Here is a 15,084-nt window from a genome sequence, read left to right on the forward strand (position 1 = left end):
GGTAGTGCTCAGAACCATCATTTGCAAATAACCAAGTGGCACTCAGCAACAAAGATATGCTTAGAAGTTCCATTTCTCTGGCTGCCAATCTTGTGGTCTTGCTTCAGGTGCCTAAACCTAGAAAGCTGGAACCATTTGAGGAAACTCATCTTTGTCTGACACACCTTTATGGTGCTGCTAGGTTTAATGCAGGAGATCTGGAAGATCAACACTGCTCTGAACTGGTGGCTGAGAGCCAGCCTGGAGACCCTCTCCAATCTCAAACACAGTAGCTGCTTGTTTAGGGAAGTAAGGCGACTAAGTTTTCTTGTTTAGGCAACTAAATCACACATGCAGGATGATCAGCAGGAGCAATCCACACAGCTTTTGCAGAAAAGCAATTTTGTGTCGCTCACAGCTGTTTTCTTTCAGAACTGATCACATATGAGCCCAAAGAATACCCTGACTTAACTTGTTTATCCAAATACCCTGAAAACATTCTTTCAGAAAAAAAAATTGATAAATTTACTTTGGGGAAAAAAAATATATAAAGTTATTCTAGTTTCAGGGAAAGTGTTTAAATAAACATTTGACTTTCACTCCCTCTCCTTCAAAACCAAAAATAAAACCCAACCTTAAACTAATTTCCTTGTAACCATTTTACGCCATCCTCATAGTACATTAAATGAAGCCTTGCTGAGGAGCAACACTGTCAATACGTGTCACTGCTATGAATCAATGCGTTAAAACAGTTGAGGCAGGTTTCAGTATAGTGTGGACTGCAGTATTCGGATATTTTTAGTTTCTACAATTTTATTTTTGCTTGTTAATTCCAGAAGAATTTTTTCTATACTATCAACCATTCAGATGGTCACACCATTGCGAAAGTTACTTCTTAAATTGTTCATGTTACCCTGTAATTTTTTAATTTGCCATCTACCAGCATCTAGCCCATGGTCCCAGCCTGGCAGCAGGCTTCATTACAAGCATCGTAATTGCTTTTTCTTTCTCTCAAACCCTGCACACTGTAGCTCTATGACTGTATGAGGTTCTCAAGCTTTCATCAAAACAATACTTTTTCTGCCTTTCATTTGTGCAGCATATTTTTAAAAAACACCATCTCAGCGTGACAGAGATTTACAAACAATACACATGAATTAAAACTAATGGACTACTTATTACCACTTTTTTTCAAAGCCTTCTCAAGGTTTTATGGGCAGTCATGTTCGTATCAGCCTTGAGTTTGACCTTGCCTCCTGTTGAGAATCGATTCCCCGCTGTATGTACTTTAGGGCTTTACCCAAGCTTGTGTTAGGCAACCTAAGTGAGAAACTTTCTGCAAGGACTAAATTTTCATTGTGAAACAGAAGACTGTGCTCATTCGTGAAGTTTCACTTAGCTGAAGACAGAGGTGTCTGCTCAGTTCACCAGTGCAGGTGGCAGGATCAGCTCCCTGTGGGGGGATGTTGGGATTAACAAGTCTCAGCTGGAAAGCTAGCAGGTACAAGGCAGTACGTCCCACACATCACATCCAGCCCTTCTCTTCCAATGGCTGTCATCTTGCCAGTTGACATAACATGACTAAGTAAGTGAGCAGAAGCTGATGCCACAGAAAAAACTGAGCACTTCTGATGTGCAAAAGAACATGACCTGCGAACATGTGCATCAAGGTGAGGGCATCCGAGTCATAAAATACATTGCCAAGATACATAAATTCTTACTTCGGCTTCTGTAAAACTTATCCAAATGTTGTAGAGCCAAAATGCATGTAAAGGATCAACAGAGCTTTGATTTATTGAGTTACCTATACTTGTGCCTAATTTTACCCCTAACATAGTTACATGAGCCCTTACAGGATTCGAGCTTAGGTTCTCTAGGCCTCAGTGAAAAATTAGACTGTAATTGTTTAAAGCACAAATAACTCCAGTTCTGTGCAAGTTGAGAGTCAGTACTGCCGACATGACTCCTGCAACCAGCACAGCCCATAAGATATATTGGGAGAACTGCTCTTGATCTACAGATACAACACAGTACAAATAAGGGCATCGGTCTGTATTTTCATGGATAAATGGCTTATCCACTTAACTGTGGTTAATCATTACTTCTACTTGCAACCAGCTCAGCCTTTCAGAATACGAGTGAATGTAATATTTATGATTCACGTTTATTTTCTTAATGCCTCCAGTGACTGAACGTTTTGAGAAAGAGGGTTTATGTCATTACCCTTTTTTTCTGTCAGTTTTTAATACTAGTATAATTATAACATATAATCTGTGGTCTTCTTTTCTATTAGTTAAAATACTAAACATTCCTCTGGAAGCACTTGTGCTAAGGGTCTAAGAAAAAGATGATGTAAGAGATCTCTTATTTCAGTATCACATTCTGTAACAAGGTGTTACCTGGAGTAATATGACTACTCAGAAATACAGACCTAGTTTACAGAGCTTTTACTGGTTAGCTTTTAAGAGTCATTCTATATTTTTGTGGGTTTGAATCTCTAAATTATATTAGGAAATATATTACAGTGAAGGAAAAAGATTGAGTATTGCAAATCTAATAATGCTAATCTGTAAATTTGAATGGAAATGATGATAAAAATAACTAAAACATATTATTCCAGGAATGATAATCAGTGTATTTTTCTGTATTCTATAATCTATTACTTCAGTTTAATGGCTTTAGCACTCCGAAAGTGTCTGAGTTAACAGTTCTGTAAATCCACTTTTTCATCAATTTTGCTCTTCGAATCATATGCAATTAGCGTTTTTGTTGTCAGATTTTAGTTGTTTGCTCTTTATAGACTGCTCCTATAAGTTGCTTATCACCTTTAAGAAAAAATATATGGCCCCTTTTAGGTCAAGATTTATAGAAAACTGATAACTTCCCTTTCCAGAATTAACAGAACAGATACATATATATCACAACATGAAATAAAATAACTGTATGATCATAAAACTGGGAATATATATCTGTACTTCATTGATATTGGTTAGAAGGCTTGCACATGAAGCCTCTGTCTTCTAATGCAAAATTTCAACAGGTACCTAAATTCCTGACTATTTCATCATGTTCCATCTCAGTGCTCTTTCCTTTGTCTAGTCTAATTTATCATTATCTATTTCTAAGAGCCTTCATTCTTTTCACCAACCTTTATCACTTGTGAAAGAGTGTCTGGAAACAGGAAGCCTGATATTTTCTTTAAAAAAAATGCAATTCTCTTCACAGTAGGACTTTGCAAAATGCCTGGTAACTCCTCTTTGGAACAGACCTTCCTCAGTCCCCATCAGTACTCTAAAATCAATCCAAGTAGACTTATGAGGTGGGTCTCCTAAGTATTCTCCATGTCTTTTGCTTGAGCCTCCTTCTTCAGGGTGGACCTTCTGCACTGGTCTTCAAATCTGAAGCCTGAAATGCCATGGGCATTTTCTCTGGGCTGTTTATCCAGTGCTGCATGTCTTTACTCCAAAGTCCCATGCCTTCATTTATTTTGATTTTTTTTTCATCTTCCAGTGATGTAAAATACTTCAGCTGCATCCTCTGAACAGGTGCACCTCAGAAAATCCACCACTTTGTGTAAAGGGAGAAAAAAACACATTAAAAACTCCCCAGCCATTGGAGAAATGTTTCAACTATATGTATTTGTTTTTATTTAGGTGACCTATATGATGTTGCATGTTGTCCTTTCCAAGAGGACAAAGAGCTTTGGAAAAGTCAATGCCATTTATTGCTCTATAGGGTTATGTCTATTGTGTGTGTATATGTGCACACACACTCTCACAGACACTGAAGAGCGGAAGTCATTTTATTTTACACAAATCAGCTACTTAAAGTAAATTGAGATATATAGAATTTGCCAATGAAATGAGTGATTTGATGTGAATAAAAGAGGTGGTGTGTTGTAAATCAGTACTGACAGTCAAATGGGAAAAATTGACAGAGCACTGTAATCACTCCCAACATCCACTGAAGTTATTGATCCAGAACCTCTATAATCCCCTTCACATAACACAAGCAATTTCATATAATACCTGTAATAACAGTGCATTCAAACTCAAGTAGCCATCAGAAGCTTTGTATCTAATGGCGAAGCAGGCCTCTGCTGAGTAAGTGTAACAACTAGAGCACAAAAACGCCGATGACTCTCGCCTTTCATAGGTAACGTCTGCGATAAGAGCTAGTTCAGAAGATAAACAGTTCCTAACACCAAGGAAAATGAGCTATTAATTGCCTGCTCACTAAATATGTTGTAAAGGTCCTAGAGCCCTGGGTGCAAACTGGGCAGAACGTAAGCAGGATTTGGGGACTGATAAGGCTATCCATGCAGCAGCTATCTGATGTTAATTACAAGAGGGGAAGGAAGGCTGAGAGGTATTTAGCTGCCGGGTCATTACATCCTTCCCAGGTGTTTTTCCCATGAAATGTTCCACCAGTTTTACAAGCTCCTTCTCTGGCTGATGGATTATTCCACCGCCTTATCAAAGCTTTGCCAGCTCCTCATTAATATATAGAGCGAGCGGCGCAGTTCTATATATCATTGTCTTCTTCTTGGGGAGGGCTAATCAGTCAGGCATTATCAGCCCGTCAGCAGAAGGCAGGCAATCAGGCCTGACAGCAGAGAATCATGGGAGAGCAGGGAAGGTTAAATGAGGCTGACAGTTGTGATAATGATGATTATACTATAAATTAAGATATGATGATAAAGGAGAATAAAAGACACAATCTGAAGCAATATTTGGTTTAACATGTCTCTCTTTTTCGGTACTGTTAAATGGCCATAACATTTATCACGCCGAACAAGAATGGACATTTAACTACCATGATAAAATAGGACAGCATCAGATTGAAAACCCAACAAGTTGTGATTATTGTGTCAGGCACTTTTCCACTGGTTGAAAAAACTGGAGATAGAGCATATGTTATAATCATTCATGCATTATTCTGCAGAATGAAAAGAAAATAGATCTATTTTAGAAATGTCTTCCAGACTTCTAGATAAAAAAAAAAAAATCCGAAAGGAAAAAAAATAATATATTCCCCTGCTTCCAAGATCATTTTTATCAATGAAACTATAGGAAGCTAAGTGATAGTTCCTACCTACCACTTCTTCATAACGAATCTATGTATTTATTAGGAGCTGATTCGGAGGATTTGTAACTGTTTTGCGATTAGTCTCTTATTAGGCAAAACACTGTGAATGAAATTACAGAGCATCAACACATCATTTTTAAAGATTACTTTCTTGTCAGTTGGTAAATATAAGCACGTTCATACAGGTGAAATCAAATAAGAAGTGGCATGCTTTGACTGTGGGAACACATGCAATACTGTGCGTTTCATGCTAGTATTTGGTTGTTTGCTTAGGTGGATAGATGATACATGCATCATTTGTTTATTATGTTTATGTTTAGGGTACATAGTAATCCCAAATAAATATTATCAAACTGTGAGAATGAGAATAATGCTGATTAGCACAGTTTATGCAGTGTCCCAGCCCCCCTTGCATCTACATATGGTAAGTCAGTACAGCCAGACCAGGCTGAACAGAGAGTACTCTGTATGTGTGTGTGCTTATCATCTACTAAAATGAAGGAAAAGTTTGGAAGGGAAAGTATAAAATCTCCTTTTTTGGAAATTCATGCATTTTAGAATAACTTGAATCCAAATGTCCTTTATGTCTACTAATAACCACTCTGCTTCCTGTAGATAAGCTAAAGAAATTATTGTATATATATATAGAGAGAGATCTTTGTATAAAAGGAAAGTTCACTATTTGCACAAGTTTATAATGTCTGTGTCCAGAGAGCTGACCATACTTCTATTGTAAAGGAAAATCCTCAGACTGAGCCAGTGGTGTAAAACCTAATCATTGTGTTGTACATGAATACCTGAGTATATTTTTGCACAATACGCTCATATCTCACGCATCTCTATCTACGATATGCTTGCAAGTCCATCACTTACCCGTATTTGCAAGGAGATAATAATTTATCAATCACTGTATTATTTGTTTGCTACCTAATCTGTGCACTTGGAGCTTTTGTTAGACATACAAGAAGAAAAAAACTTCAATTAGTGTGTTCTGTACTAAAGTGACAGTGCAGGAGAGGAAAACAAATGTTTTTAAAGTTCACAGCATTATTTTCTCCATCTCTCGTTTATCACTTCAAATAGGGAAGTATTCTTAATATAAAAGCTGATTATTAATTGCAGAAGTGTTTGAGATGACTGTGCAAGTCACAGACACAATGATTTTCTTTATAAATTAAACAAAGTTAGTCCACATCAAGCCTCCCATGAAATATGATTTCTCTGGAAGCTGCTCAGACACTAGGGTGATGGCAGTCAGTTAAGTGCCCTAGACAAACAGAAATCTTTGCTGTGATTATAGTGATTACCTTTTCTGCAGTGACTGACTCAATGGAAATAAATCCAGAGCTATATTGTATTATATAAAAAAAAAAAAAAAACAAAAAAAACCAAAAAACACATAACCGAAAAAAGCCACCTTGAGACAACAGCTGCAGTATTGTTTTTCACTGGAAATGGCCTATTGTCTAATGCAATTTAGAACAGTATTTTTATTATTTGATCAGTTTGATTTACTACAGCAGTGAAAATTACACACACTCCTCCCATACAAATGTAAAGTATGCAACGCAGATAAGTTTACAAACCTGAGAGTCTGTAATGGAAATGCTTATGCAACCAGCACTCTCTGGCTGTGCAGTCTGCTCTTCAGAAAAAAACACAGATATTCATTATTAGAGGACAAGGCAAGAGCATAGTAAAATACAAAGAAAGAAATGTGATCAAATGCAGCATCCTAATGCAGCATCTTATGCTTTATTTGTGTTTCTTTTCTGTAATGATACACAGCATTTTGCCTTGTTTCAATTTGAAACATATTATTGCATCTGAATAAAATCACTGGCATTCTCCATGAAGATAGGGATTTTGTTTTGCTATTTATCCTCCCTAAGATCAGGGTTTTATTAAAGGAGCAACGCAGCTTCAGAGACTTTCTCACCATCGTGTTCCATCAATTCAAGTGCACTCTGAAGATATATTCACAGGACTTCAGTCCAATAAACCAGCAGGTTTTAGTGAGATAAAATATTTCTTCTGAGAGGCAAAGAGGGGATAAGCCTGGTGCAATCAGGAAAGAGGGAGGAGACCAGTGCAAAGATTATGACTACATATTTTAGGGAGATCCACCGCTAGAGTCGAGGCACTGTGCAGGAGATGATTCATCTCGTGTTCTTAGAAAATGGTGATAAAATGCAACATAAGCCTGTCCTGCCCCAGCTGTCACTAGTCTGAAAATAAAACAAAGGTATTAGGTAGATCCATTGAGGAGATGTGTGTTATTAAAAATAATTATTTTCAAAGCCTTTATTTATTTGCTGGTTTATGCAACTTGTAAAATCTGTTGGGACAAATATCGCTTACTGGGCTCAGAAGGCCCATACAGGCAATGACCAAACTGAGATTTAAGTCAAGGTACATCAGGATAAACTGCATATTTCTTAGAGGGAAATAGTAACTCCACTGAATTCTGTTGGGATTTTGTGATTAACTGTTTCGCAGCCAGGATTTATTCCGTGGGGATTTTAATAAGTGCAGGTACACAGCGTTGGTGCCTGGATACTAAGGTTCAAGAATAGGGATCCTTTGTCTTCCTTCCAACTTCTCCTTTCCTCTCCTTCCCCTCCCACTCCCCCTCAGTGGTCTGAGCATACAGAGCGTGCCCCCACAGTGGATGGCCGTCGCTAACACCAGCCAAGTCTGAAATGCTAAGTTGAGATTCATTAGTCTTGTTATAAAAATGCGATTGGAAGTGTGGTTTATCATTTGGAGGTAAGGTTCTAATTTTGGCACACAGGAGGCTGCAGGCGGGAAAATATCTTGTTCCTTATTCCATTTTATTAACTTTGTTTTGTTCGCTTGAGCCTAGTACTGTGTTAGACTTTGAATAATCACAGCTGTACAGGTAGCTCCAGTGGAGTGAATGAGAGGCTTTTTCAAGGGCTCTGCTCCCTGCAGAAATGATTTGTACCTCTGCCTGATTGTCACTAACAGAAAATGAGAAATAGGAACATTCAATGCAAAGTAATGTGTTCTGTACAATTACTGGATTAATAATTTTATTCCATTACTGTGTGGGGAGAGAGGACATCAGGTTGAAGATCTGCAATTCTAGTATATTTCTAAGCGTCCTGTTAAGAGAGTGAGCAAGGGTCAGGAAACTTAATTATGCCATAACTAGATAGAAATTGCCAAGTGATAAAAAGAAACATCCAGCCAGATTCAGCAGGAAATTACAGCTTTAATAATATAGCATAATGCCTACTTCTATACAATTATTGGAGAGACCCTGAATGATTTTAAATAACAGGCTTGGTTTTCCAGTAACGACAGGGGAAAAAAACATCTGAAAATGACATTTTGCATTTTGCTGTAAATATTTCTCTGAGTTTTTAGGGTTTTTTTTTTTAAAGATTAAATTATTAAAAATTGCTTATTTACTCTTGGTAATATGAAAATGCTATTATTCTGAAATGAGAGAAAAGTTATTTTTATGGAGGAATTTATATTTGTGGAAATTAAGCCTGTAGAATCATACTTTTTGTCTATTGTGTTCCTGTATTGTATTTGTAATTTTTAAATGAAAAAGTAACATGCATTGAAATTTATACAAAAATCTTAGGACTGATTTGTTTTGTTTTACAATCCAAATTTTTCCACACTGTGACCTTGTTTGTGTCCAGTATCTCCCTGAATGGTATTATTTCAGTAAAATTCTTATAAAGAGATTACAGATGCATTTGCATGCTGATATAGGATTTCCTTTCAATTTTGTAGTCTTTCTAAAAGATTTTTTAAAAATATTTTTAGTATAAACACAACATTTCATCTTAATGAGAAGCAACTCTTTTTTTTTTTCTTTCCCCTCCCAGATGAAATGGGATATTTTAAGTATTAAACTCTTATCACCATTGTAAACATTGCATGTGATATTAAGGCCTTTTGCAATATACATGCATGTGTTTGTCCATTTATTTCTGGTGTAAGAAGGAAAAGTCATTTCTGGTGCTAACCCAGGAGAGCCCAGCATTTCATTTTGTATTCTGAGGATGCAGATTAATCAACCTGACTCTCTTACCCAGGGCTAGCCATTCTGCCTAGAAATCTGCATATCTGCATATTACTGTTCTTCCCTGAATTTAATTTCCTACAGGAGCTGATATTAATCACCCTGTTTAAACAGAGGGGATTTGGGGTCTATACAAATATGACATTTTTTATAGAAGTTGTAGAATATTTTCTCCTTTTTCATTATTATTTAAAGAGACAATGGTATGGCGTTTTAAAGCAAACTATAGGAGAGTATTTTTGTTTATTGGAGCTCACATAGATTTAGTTTAGATTTTAATCATAAAATATGGCGCACCAAGAAAACTGTTTTACATATTTCCTTCCAGATCATGCCCTCCCTGCCAAGAAAATTCCTTCATATTTCATTGTGTGTGATGGAAGAGAGTTGGGCCATGCACATCTCAAATACATTCTGGCTGAGAAAGTTGATTTAACCCTTTATTTTAACCCTCTGCCAATTACATTGTCTGAGTACCAAGTAAGTAGGTGAGCGTTTCTACACCCCTGTTTTGTAGGTGGTGAACACAGGCAGAGAAACACGATTGACTTATTGGGTCACCACTAAAATCCATGAGCCAGGCATAGATCTTCTTTCTGATTTCAGTAGCCCCTCCACAGGCACACCCAAGGAGCCACAACACTGTCACTGAGGAGTGGGAGAAGGACATTAGCTGGTAGGCTGTCCCTCTGTCCTTTGCCAGGTAGATCTGTACTTACACAAGGCCACTGGCCCTGTCTGTGTATGGTCACAAAATCTGGTCAGATGGGGAATCCTCATGGATGATAACTCCTTGTTGTCTCCAGGTGAGAACAAAGACAATTTCATGAAAGCAGTGGCAGTAATGCCTTCGCTGTCCTACCTTAAAAGCCGTCTCCATATTTTGTGTTTGAAAAGTGGAGAACAATGAACTGTCACTGTGTGACTCCACTGATGTCGAGCACATTGTAATGGGCAGGAATTCGGTCCAATCTGTCTGTCTCTCAGCCAGTATTACTTGGCATATTTTATTTTGGCTGCATAGACTGCAGCTATGGTCCAAGCACAAACAACTCAGAAAAACAACATGCTTGGAAATATGTGCCTGCATATCCCAGGAGTCTCTGCCAGCTGGAAAAACAGAGCATACATCAGTTACTGACTAGATATACTGCCCTCGTTAAAAAACGAAGCTGCCATCCAGGTTTTTGTTTAAATTTACACCCTGGCCTATTGTGGCACTCTAGGTTAATTTGGATTGGCACCTCCTTTGCAGAGTTCTCTGATGCAGCTCTGAAAAAGATGGGGCACTTTTTTTTCGCAAGGCTGTGCTCTTTCATAGGAAACCCCAGCCTCCTGTCAAAGCAGTACTTTTCTGTCTCTTATTTACATACCCTAAAACTTCATGAGAAGAGACCCAACATGACATCCTTCTTGCTTTCTCTATTGCCGAGTACAGACAAGTCTCAAGTCGGGGAAAAATTTAAACAGAATTGCTGACCGTGGTCCAGTCAACACCAGTACAGAACAGAAATAATAGTGAATAAATTTTCCTATTATTTGTGAGAGAGACTACTGCCTTTATTTGCAGAGGTTAAACAACAGGTTTTTAACTGGATATGGTCTGGTTTCTATCCAAGCTCCTGGTTCTGTAAACACTTGTGTTATCGTTCCAAGAGGTTATGCCACCGGCGGTTTCACTGTGTCTCTTTGGGCAAGTAAATTGATGTGCCACAATCTACAATCAATGCAGGCACTTGTAACTTTTTGATAAAAAGCCACAGTGATTTCTTTTTTCGTTTTCTGACCTAAGACACAGTGGGAGTTTGATCTAAATATTTTTTTTCCCACTGTACAAATTTCATCAGGTTTTAGAAATCCTTTCCTGTTTTAGAAAATGTTAAGAATAAGGCAAAAAAATAGCCAGTCCTTGTGACTAACCCCAGACTTTCTGGAGGATTTATTACCAAAGGGCTAGGCATCGCTGTGAAGAGATTACTGGTATTCATATCATCCTTCCTGAACACCTAGGCTGCTGTATTTTCATTGCCTGTTACAAATCACAAGGGTATAGCCCCAGGCAAATAACAGCTTGGCATGTTTATCTGTCTGAGCTAATAGCATTTCATTTGAAGTCTTAAAAGTCACAAGTGGCTTAAAAGGGCACTATTACATGACTTCACATTTTATTGCAAAATGACAAGGTCCAGTTTCATTTGTTCTGCTTTGAAGTATTCATGTCCCTTGGCTAGCTGATCCAGCCTTTCTCTATTCAAACCTGGAGTACAATCCCCTTGAACCAAGGTGCTGTCTTCTCTAGACAGCAGAGAACTTTGCTTGTGAAAATGCTAGTTTAAAGCTTAGTTGTCTGGGTTCCATTGGTGTAATATTGTCTACTGTGACTTGCTCTAGTGCTGGCTTGCCTGTAAAGCAAAAGATCAGGTAAAATTTCAGTTTTGTAATTAACTTAAACTTTACAACCCGTCCACATGTATATGGAAGCTAGAACTGAAGATTCTTTAAGATCATTAAAATAGTGTTCTGTATCTTTGTAGAAAAACATAAAATTGTCTAAAAGTGGTAGCCTGGACCAAACATGTTATTCCTGACATTTAATAACCTTTAGTTATTTTATAGCAAAAATATTTTCATCCTAAAAAATGTATACTTGGACACTTTTTAGGAAATAGAAAATAGAAAATAAAGCACAGTCAGTGTAGCTAAATGAGCTAAATGAGTAAATGTACATAAATAAAAATTTTGCTGAATTGCAACAAAATACAAATGTGCTTTTTTTTTTTTTAAATCAAAAGTTTCTGTGACATGTGTACATACTGGAAATAGCCCCAGTAACTCTCTGCCCAGGGGAAAATCATGTCGCATTGCTATAGACAAATAATAACAACAGAGAACTCTTTTGATGTAAATCCAAAGTTTTTTTCATGCAATCACAGCAGCAGAAAACTTGGTTTAGATAGTTCCTTACAGAGCCTTGAGACAGTACAGCTACACATAATTTGCGAGCACACTGCAAGCACTGATTTGGAATAGAAGTGTTTAAGTTTCTCGAACTTCATCATAATCATACAGGATGAAATCTCAAAACATTTGAAGAAACCCTTCTTTTTCCACTTGTACTTATTGGAGGAAATTTTTTAGCAGAATTTAGTTAGTAGAAAAGTAAAAACTGCAGAATTGGCAAATTAATTTTGTGACTTAGGGTGGTTTAAGTCAAGACTTAATTTTCACAGTGCCTTTAGCAGTAAACTGCCTCTGTTTGTGAGGTGTAAACATATACATGGTGTAACATGGTTTTTGTGGTGTAAACATATGCATATATTTTCCAGCTACAAAAAAACATCAACACTTTGTGTCACAGCAAATACTGTCATCTGAAAATATGCCTGGCTTAGGTTAACACGCTTACACCACTTTTTTGAGATAGCAGGTATGAGATTTTCTGTAAATAAATCCATCAAAAAGTAAAAAGAGAAGGAATTGTTCTGAATCAAATGATTATACCTGTAATGCTTATAACAAGAAGATATCTTACTCCTCTTTAAGAAACAAGAGACAGTAAGACAAGAGGCAATGACAGGAATATTATTTTATTTGAATCGTCTTCTATAACCAGATTCTTATTTATTTTACTGAAATCAGAAGAGTGTTCCGATCTGCAAGAACCTGAGTGGGGAAGACGTATGTCAGAAGAAAAGATAATTGATGGTAAACGTCAAATATTAAATCTTGATCTGGTTATTACCCAGCATATTAGCTATGTAAGTAGCTTAACAATTACAGCTGTGATTGACTAGGTGGGATCCAAAATCCTAAATATCAACTGCCAGAAGGGATAATTATAACACATTAGCACCTGCGTGCTTAGACAAGATTGACAACTTGAGTCTAACATCTGCTTAATATCACTTTCATACTTTACTTTTTTTTCCTTTCTTTTAGAAAGGAATAACAAAGATTTTCTTGAAGCATAACAATAATTCAGCATCCATGTTACACTTTCAGTTGATTATGCTTGCTTGTTGTGTTTGGTCATGTTTTGCACTGACACATTTAAAATTAAATAAAGGCTTTTTGGGATTAGACAGTCACAGTTGTGGTATATTTTTGACAAAATGTACCTGTCAGAATCATTTGAAGGAATCCCCACAAGTGGGCTGCTCTTCAGCCGACTGGGATGGTCAATGCAATTTAACAACAAAATGAAACTGAGTTGGAAAGAAAGATCTTACACACCCACTACAGAAGCAACAGAGAGAAGAATATTTAGTGTTCAACATGAACAGCATGGTGAAACTGCCCTGCTGGCAGAGCTGAGGTGAAGTGTTCCCCTCCTGGCACAAACTGTGACCTCCCCATCGTGAGATCCACACTGCCGTGCTGGAGGCATGAGGTCTCTTCTCTTGCAGTGCTCACCTCTGGACCCACCCAGCTTTACATCCTTGTGCCAGGTCCCCTCCAAGCCTTCCTCCTGGATGATCCCAGAGGTGATTCGCAACAGGATCAAGACTGGTCTCAGGTCCTGCAGGATGCAGGAACCCCCTTCAAGATTGCTCTGCTTTTCTGGTTCTAGGGGGCTCACTCCCAGTGAAATCCAATGGTGAGCTTTACCGAAACACGGGTGTTGCTATCCATGCATTTGCTCCCATGGAGAAAATTCATGCATTTACCCAAGAACCAACACTGGCACATCCGCCGTAGCTTTGCAACATAGAAGCATCTTTCTTCAGCAGAAAACTTATGGAGCTGGATTATGGCCTCATAAAATAGGAGGGTGATGATAGTGGTGACTTTATGATACAAGTTGGATTAAGCATAGGCACCATTACTCCTCCGTCTTACATGGCAGAGATGTCAGTCCTTAACTTGTAAACCAAAGATCCTTCCTGGCTTTTTGTGTTTCTGTGCTGGGGAAGCTCAGTAGCAGAGGCTGCTCTTGATCTAATTGAGAATTTGATGTAACTTTTAACAGAAACAAGGGGGTAATATTCACAGAAAAATGTATAGACACTACAGTAGCCTGACTGGACAAACAAATCCACTGAGTAAAAATTTGTAAAAAGTTGAAAAATTAAGAAAGGGTAAAAATCTCATTGCCTGTAGGTTTATCTTTACGTAAGCCGAACAGTAACTAATTTTAGATTAAGTCCTTCAACACCTTTAGTGAACTGTGAAGATTTAAGCTCCCTCACCATCTGTTGGGACTATATCCTAGGTTTCTATTTAAGTTTAGAAAAAGTAATTCAAGTATACACTACTCAGACATGATGCCATGGCACACTGGAAGATTAACACACTCAACAGTGCCAGCAAAGCTTATGTACAGAGGCAGAAGAGTGTTCTCAGGGCACGACTGCTGGATATTTGGGCAAACTGTCAGCAACTCTTTGTGGTGGTATAACCACTTCTAACCAGCTTTGATGCTTTTTCTCCCTTATCGGTTTCTCCCTTCTTTACTTTTGTTCTGATATGGTCTTTTATTTCACTGTTACACAGCTTTTATACCATGCTCCAGCCATGGGAATCACTGCATGAGCAGGTCAAAGCCATGGAAAAGGAAGAGTCTTCCCGAATCCATGCATGTACTGGGTAACTTAGCATCACATAAGAGTTACTTACTGCCTCTTATCTGTGAAAGCAGTGCAAAACCCCAATTCTGGCTGGGCCTTTAATGCTCCTGAACATAAACCTAAATCTCACATATCTCTCTGCATTATCATCCTTTACCCACTGTTTGTAGTGCAACTGTAATATAGGTGCCATTTTTTCTGCCTATACACACAGTCTAATGCCAGTTTCTGAACTTACCTCTCAGTACAGAGTTGTCTTAATTTTTCCATGTCAACTTAATTCACACTTTTATCAAAATGTTTTTAGAACACTTGTTTGGTGGTACTAATAGTAATATTTCTCTGTTTTCACCGAGAGGACAGCCAAACACTAGAGCAAGCTGC

The 15,084-nt window shown here is 37.8% G+C and overlaps 1 protein-coding gene across 1 annotated transcript in view; it reads left to right on the forward strand.

Moving 5' to 3' along the window:
* Positions 1-15,084, forward strand: part of LOC128851278 (uncharacterized) — a 400,971-nt gene that overhangs the window by 183,699 nt on the left and 202,188 nt on the right. The gene's annotated exons all lie outside the window — the stretch shown is intronic.

Source organism: Cuculus canorus, chromosome 1 (assembly GCF_017976375.1).
Source record: "Cuculus canorus isolate bCucCan1 chromosome 1, bCucCan1.pri, whole genome shotgun sequence".
Classification (NCBI taxonomy): domain Eukaryota; kingdom Metazoa; phylum Chordata; class Aves; order Cuculiformes; family Cuculidae; genus Cuculus; species Cuculus canorus.